The sequence below is a fragment of the Engystomops pustulosus genome, chromosome 3 (assembly GCF_040894005.1).
Source record: "Engystomops pustulosus chromosome 3, aEngPut4.maternal, whole genome shotgun sequence".
In the NCBI taxonomy this organism is placed as follows: Eukaryota; Metazoa; Chordata; class Amphibia; order Anura; family Leptodactylidae; genus Engystomops; species Engystomops pustulosus.
The window spans coordinates 199,173,735-199,181,778 of NC_092413.1; positions in this window are offsets into that span (position 1 = coordinate 199,173,735).

Genomic DNA, 8,044 nt, shown 5'->3' on the forward strand with positions numbered 1-8,044 from the left:
GGGTCGTGCAAGACTTTATACATTAAAGGGGTTGTACGAGACATGATGCATTAAAGGCGGCATACAAAACTGGATGCATTAAAGGAGGGATGCAAGACTGAAGCATTAAAGGGGTCATACAAGGCTTGATGCATTTAAAAAGTCAGACAAATACTACAAGACCATATGCAGTATTAAATGGTTCTAAAATCTTGTTAAGGAAACATGCAGTCCTATGCAAAACAGATATCATGAGTTGTGCTCATCCAGATCTCAGACTCTGGGTCTTTGATTCTTGTTCCCACTAAAACCTGTACTCGGATACAATATGCTGTTAGATAGCCACATCAGTTAAAGGTGGTAACCACAGCAAACCACCTCGCCCTTAAGGGAAGCCTGAGGCGGCAGCGGTGACACAGCATAGGCTCCTATGTGTTACTAATACAGAGCGCAGACACAATTCACACTGGAGCCTGCAAGGATTTAAGGCAACTGACAACACGTCCCCTTCCCTCTGGGCGGATAAGACATACAGACGGTTGTCTGTCCAGGTGGCTTGTAAAATGTTAGAATATGTAAAAATCTGCAATTAAATCTGGAGGAATGCAGAAAGTAAGTGACAGTAAATTACTACCTGGGATTACACATTAAAATGGGAAGAATGTGCTGAATTTACAAATTTTGGCTGGCACTGAATGTGTATGTGACCACTATCACAAATGTTACTCAGCTTTCCCATACTCCTGAATGGCAAATAATTGTTGTTGTGAATGCAGAACTTAACCCACTTAACTGCTCCGATAACAATTTCTCTGTATTTACTTCTATGGAAGTGCCATAAGTATGATGTCACCCACAGATTCAGGTCATCTACAATTGCATTAACATAATAAACAGCACAATTACAGTACTGGTACCAACCCCTGGGTCAGGTGTTACTGGTCAGCCAAGAAATATTAGAGGGGTGTTCCCATTTTGGTAAATGAATGTAATTGTTTGTACAATAAAAGTTATACAAGTTTCCAATATACTTTATGTATCAATTCTTCACTGTTCTCCAGATCTCTGCTTGCTGTCATTCTATAGGAAGCTTCTATGTTTATTTCTAGAGGACAGAAATCTGACCATGGTCACACAGATGTGCAGCTCCTTAATATCATAGAGAGTAATCAGAGATGTGTGATATAACGAGCCGTGCACCTGTGTGACCAGGGTCAGATTTCTGTCCATAGAAGCTTTCTATGGAATGACAGCAAGCAGAGATCTAGAACACGTTGAGGAATTGATACAGAAAGTATAATGGAAAATTGGATAACTTTTCGCTGTACCAACAATAAAATTTATTGCAAAGAGGCACAATGGATCTTCAGGATGGACTGTGTGTCACCTAGAGGCCTCAATGATGTTTTGTCATTTACCAGTTTTATCGATAGATGACTTCTATCACTACATGATGTAAACTGGCTATTTTCTGATTCTTGTATGGATCTTTGTATAGATGCCCCAATGGGATATAGACTCCTGTTTTTGTACTATGTCCCCATCTCATGTCTTTGTATCATACTCTCATCTACCTGCCTAAGTTCTGGCCCTCTGCCCCTTACTTTTGTTCATTTGGCAATTTGGGTCTGACTGTACAGTATGACAGTGAATGTTTGTGACCCCTGATGATAGGAGTACTAGAAACGCGTTGGGTAAAGAAATATATCTTCTGGTGTAGCTAATGAGAGTAGGGACGATTAGTACAATACACTTAGTTCAGCTAGCGCCTACAATATATTAGTGGTCAGTCTGGGGAACTTTCAAGTGTGGGTGGGCTCCCTATCATTCTCTCTGAAGACACCTGTATACTATCTTATCCAAGGGCTTGGTCATGATTACCACACCAACCTTGGGCTAATATTGTTCAGTTTTCCGCGGAATTGTGGGAAATGACACACCATATTTAGTGGGTTGGACCACCTTTTGGTCCTCATTTTAATGAAACTGTGAATAAAAGCTATATTTTAATTGTTATCCACAGCTAGATCCCTCTTAACATAACCAGTAGACACCATTAGATTAGATTGTTCTCCTGTAGATAGGGGGTTTGGCAATTGGACTTGGCACAACCCTTTTAAGGACCATCTCAGCCTATTCAGAATGGATAATTTCTTCCAGAGTGGTTCCTACCTGTAGGCCCTAGGTCCATTTACACTTTATATATATATATTTTTACACTTTATTTCATTTTTTTCTTGTAACTGGGAAACCTATGAGAGCACTTACAAGTTACAGGAGGAAAAAACCCTCTATGGTGGCGAGGGTGGCCTGCTGTGGAGCTATAGGTCTGATAAGATTGGGCATCTATGTTAAACCAGGAGGCGTTCCACAGCTTATGATTGTATTTTTCATGATTTATGTGCTTATTCACAACCAAAAATGCCACAGAGTAAAAAAGGGGCCAGCTCATACAGTGGTTTTATCACAGATTTTCTGTCAGGACATCAACAGGAGACGCCATGTCTTCTTTCCACAGGCACCAATGTCCGCTCACTGAGAAAAGAGGCGGGTTCAAAATGGCCACCCCCCTGAATATAGGGCATGTTAGTCAAAATCTTCAAAGGAAAATCCAACAGAGGTTTTTGTGGCGCTTCAAAAAATCTAGCTCCTTATATTGCTGTGGTTTCTGCCGTGGTTACAAGGAGGGTGTTTTGGGATAACAATTGAGGCAATTCAAAAACAAATGGGTGAACCCAAAGTTACATGGCTCATTTATATCTACACAGACACAGGCCATCATATGATAGGGATTGGATTGGTGGGTGAAGGGTGTTTTGCAGTAGTGTTTCTGATGTCATACACTGGCAGTAGTGCCAAGATGGTGAAAATAATGTACCAGTAAAAATAATAATAATCTTTAGTACAAACAGTTATATGGGACAATAGGAGTGAGCAGGGGCGAATCACAAGGGGGGCTCCCGGGGCGCGAGCCTCGGGGCCCCCACCAAATGCGGGTGATTCGAGCAGTTGAATGACCGTTCGAATCGGCAACAGTTTATTTAGCTCCAAGGGCCGAATCCCACCGATGTGCCTGACTAAAGTCTATGGCAGAGCGAGGGAACAATAAGTTCCCTGCTCTGCCATAGACGATCGGATCTAAACAAAGATGGCGGCGTCCTGCAGCTGGCGGCGCATAGTGTGATGTCACGCGCCGCGACTTCACGGCACTGCCTTTAGCAGGGTGCCGCCCCTTTGTTTAAACCCAATATCCACCTGCAACCAGGAGGGAAGATGAGTAGGCGCGCATCGGGGGGAACGATGGAAGGTGAGTACAATTTTATTATTTTACCTAGGACTGTATATAGTTATGATAGGGGGATTGTATATAGTTATTTATTATAGGGAGGCTGTATATAGTTATTATAGGGGGGCTATATATACCCTGTTTCCCTGAAAATAAGACAGTGTCTTATATAAATTTTTGCTCCTAAAGAGGCACTAGGTCTTATTTTCAGGGGATGTCTTATTTTTCCATGTACAAGAATTTCTATTTATCGATGAACAAAAAATATAACATCCTTATGATATCTCCAAACTCTGAATTTCATGCTGTATTTCTTGTGACTCCTTTTCTATTAGAATCATTGGCCCCAATCTCTCATGTTTAGTAAAAGCACTTTCCATAAATGACCCTTCTTATCCTGGAAGCTGCTGGGATCACATTTGCAGCCGGTGGTTTTATTCCATGAATTTCTCCCCATGTCACAACCTTCTGCAGCATCAAAAAGATTTCCTAATACTAATGTATGGTGTGGGGGGAGCTGCTGCAATTTCTGCCGCTAGGTCTTATTTTCAGGGGAGGCCTTGTATTTCTAAGCCTGAACAAAATTGTACTAGGTCTTGCTTTCGGGTGATGTCTTATTTTAGGGGGGTAGTTATTATAGGGGGTGGTATATAGTTATTATTGGGGGTGTATATCGTTATAGGTGGACTGTATATAGTTATTATTGGGGGTGGTATATAGTTATTATAGGGGGACTGTATATAGTTATAGGGGGGTGTATATAGTTATTGAAGAGGGTGTATATAGTTATAGGGGGACTGTATATAGTCAATATAGGGGGTGGTATATAGTCAATAAAGGGGGTGGTATATAGTTATTGCAGGGCGCTGTATATAGCTATTATAGGGGGACTTTTATATAGTTATTATAGGGTGTCTGTATATAGTTGTTATAGGGAGTCTGTATACAGTGATTGCTTGGGGAGCTGTATACAGTGATTACTGGGAACTGTATACAGTGATTGCTGGGGGAGCTGTATATAGTGATTGCTGGGGGTGCTGTATATAGTGATTGCTGGGGGCGCTGTATATAGTGATTACTGGGGGGCTGTACATAGTGATTGCTGGGGGGCTGTATATAGTGATTGCTGGGGGAGCTGTATATAGTGATTGCTGGGGAGGCTGTAAATAGTGATTGGTGGAGAGGCTGTATATAGTGATTGCTGGGGGAGCTGTATACAGTGATTGCTTGGGGAGCTGAATATAGTGATTGCTGGGGGCGCTGTATATAGTGATTGCTGGGGGCGCTGTATATAGTGATTGCTGGGGGAGCTGTATATAGTGATTTCTGGGGGAGCTGTATATAGTGATTTCTGGGGGAGCTGTATATAGTGATTGCTGGGCAGCTGTATATAGTGATTTCTGGGCAGCTGTATATAGTGATTGCCAGGGGAGCTGTATATAGTGATTGCTGGGGGAGCTGTATATACTGATTACTGGGGGGGGGGCTGTATATAGTGATTGCTGGGGGAGCTGTATATAGTGATTGCTGTTACCTGTCTGGACTACATTCAATGGGGGCCCCGAACAACCTTAATCTGGCCCTGGGAGTGAGGGTCCTGATCCCAAGAGCTTACAGTCTATGAGGATGAGGGGGTGACACAAGAGCTTACGGTCTATGAGGATGAGGGGGTGACACAACAGCTTACAATCTAGGAGGATGAGGTGGTGTACACACAAGCTTAAAGTCTATGAGGATGAGGGCGTGACACAAGAGCTTACAGTCTATGAGGATGAGGGGGTGACACAAGAGCTTATAGTCTATGAGGATGAGGGGGTGACACAAGAGCTTACAGTCTATGAGGATGAGGGCGTGACACAAGAGCTTACAGTCTATGAGGATGAGGCGGTGACACAAGAGCGTACAGTCTATGAGGATTAGGGGGTGACACAAGAGCTTACAGTCTATGAGGATGAGGGGTCACACAAGAGCTTACAGTCTATGAGGATGAGGGGGTGACACAAGAGCTTACAGTCTATGAGGACGAGGCCTGCTCTGTCTTTCACCTCCTCCTCTCCAGCACACGGCGGTATGCCTGCACGGGGGGCATACCGTGTGTGTATGTACCCTTATATATGACACCAAAAGCATGTTTCTATAGAAATGGCGATAGTGGAATCTGTAGTGATACTCCTCCTGCTACTTCTAAACATGACTCATCTCAGGCAAACAAGATTATGCTCTGCTCATTTTCACCTGACTATGGGGGGATATTTTTAGAGGTAAACGGGGTAGAAATCACATAAAAGAGGGAATTCTAGAAAGGACATTCCATATTCCTGTAGAGTGCTGGTAGTTTAATGGGATAAAAGCTGATGCTGATTATTCACTCTAATGTAATGTATTTAATTGAAGTGACGCTGTCGTTATTCACTATAGGACACTTGTGTTCATCTTCTGCTCTATCATTAAAAGTCCTTGAGACGTCCTACTGTCATCAGGTGATGTAAAGTATGTCTGTCATTACTGAAAATTTCACCCAGCTTTCCCAGGCTTATGAAAAGCAAATCTTCATTTCTATCCAGTGATCTATTTTACTCACCAATATTGCTATAAAGGGGTGTGGGAATGTTGGGTGACATGACCCTGTGTTCATATATGGCATCGACAGTCTTTTCTAATGTTATATGGTGACACTATCTATCTCAGGATGGTTTACGTTACCCCCCACCCCCTATATTATGTGTGCCCCCCCCCCCTATATTATGTATTTAGGGGAAGGCCTTATGTGAGCCTCAGGACCCTTTTAAGTGCCAATTACTTAATGTTCCTAGTATAAGTGCAAGAAAATTCTTCTGTTTTTCAAATACATCTGACAGTCTAGGACCCTAGAAGTGGCATGGTGCCAGTCTGTGTTTTTCCCCTTGGATGACAATAGTATATTGTATGATGCTCTATATACCAGTGTCTAGTTCTTTCAGTATGAGTATAGAGCTATAATGCCATCTATGCCAATGTTCATTTAAGATATGATACTTTTCATGACATCCTTCAGTAGCCAATTTGGCGGCGATATTAAATTTATGTTTCCAACATTTTATGCCAATGCATTAGTTTGTTATCATTTTTTAGTGCTAGTAGAGATCAGGGGTCAGAGCATGAGTTTTCAGGTGCCTGCATTGCCTTGCCCTGCTTTGTCCAATTTCACACTGTCCATTTTTCTCAGTGCCAGCCTCTTAGAATAACTCTAAATGTTCAATGATCTAATGTCCATTACATGCCATAGCACATCTCCCAGTACCAGCTGAACGGTTATGCCCTGTATGCCATTGCCCATTTCTCTTGGTAGAAATGTCCCAAAGAAATGCTGCCTAGATGAGATGTTATACCAGTGACGGGTTCCTCTAGTGCCAGGGTCCAGCTGAAAAGTCCTGAATATTAGAGACAGTTCTCCAAAGAAATGTTGTGCCCTGCATGCCAGCTCTCTCTGTGCCACTGACTAGCATTATAGTGACACACTTAATGCTATTATTCACATTTGTAAGTGCCAGTGCCAGTAAGTGCCAGTGCCAGTAAGTGCCAGTGATAGTACCATCATCCACATCTGTAGATGTCTGTACCCAAAAATACATAACTCTCTGGATATTATTGACCAGTTCTCTCAGTCCGGAGGTGTCAGATTCTCTGATTGACAATGTTCAGCTGAGAAGTGATGTCCTTTATTACAGTTTCCAGGTCTAGGTACAAACTTGGACATGATGCTTTGAATGCTGACAGTTTTAGTGCATTGAGTCCAGTATCCGGGTCTCGGTGCCAGCTTGGAGACGATATGTAGAATTCTGATGCTCAGCTGACATATCTTGGATTCCAGTGTCTCTTCAATGTCTATCTTAGATCTGGTGCCTGAATGCCTCTGTGCCAGCACTCAGTTGAGATATGATGCCCTGGATGCCAGTGTCCTGTCTTCTCAGTGCAGTGCCAGTGTCCATCTGGGATATAATACCCTGGATGCCAGTGTCCTGTCTTCTCAGTGCAGTGCCAGTGTCCATCTGGGATATAATACCCTGGATGCCAGTGTCCGGTCTTCTCAGTGCAGAGCCATTGCCCAGCTGAGATATAATACCCTGGATGCCAATGTCCTGTGTTTTCTGTGCAGTGCCAGTGTCCAGCTGAGATATAATACCCTGGATGCCAATGTCCTGTGTTTTCAGTGCAGTGCCAGTGTCCAGCTGTGTTATAATACCCTGGATGCCAGTGTCCTGTCTTCTCAGTGCAGTGCCAATGCCCAGCTAAGATATGATGCCCTGGATGCCAGTGCCATGTGTTTTCAGTGCAGTGTCAGTGTCCAGCTGTGATGTAATGCTCTGGATGCCAGTGCCCTACCTTCTCACTCTTCTCAGTGCCAGTGTCCAGTGGGGTAATGATGCCCTGGATGCCAGTGCCCTGTGTTTTCAATGCAGTGCCAAGCTGTAATATAATACCTTGGATGCCAATGTCCTGTGTTTTCAGTGCAGTGCCAGTGTCCAGGTGTCATATAATGCTGTGTATGCCAATGTCCTGTGTTTTCAGTGCAGTGCCAGTGACCAGCTGAGATATGATGCCCTGGATGCCAGTGCCCCGTGTTCTCAGTGCAGTGCCAAGCTGTAATATAATACCCTGGTTGCCAGTGTCCTGAGTTTTCAGTGCAGTGCCAGTGTCCAGCTGTGATATAATGCTCTGGATGCCAGTGTCCTGTCTTCTCAGTGCAGTGCCAGTGCCCATCTGTGATTGTTATGCTTTGGATGCCAGTGTCCTGTCTTC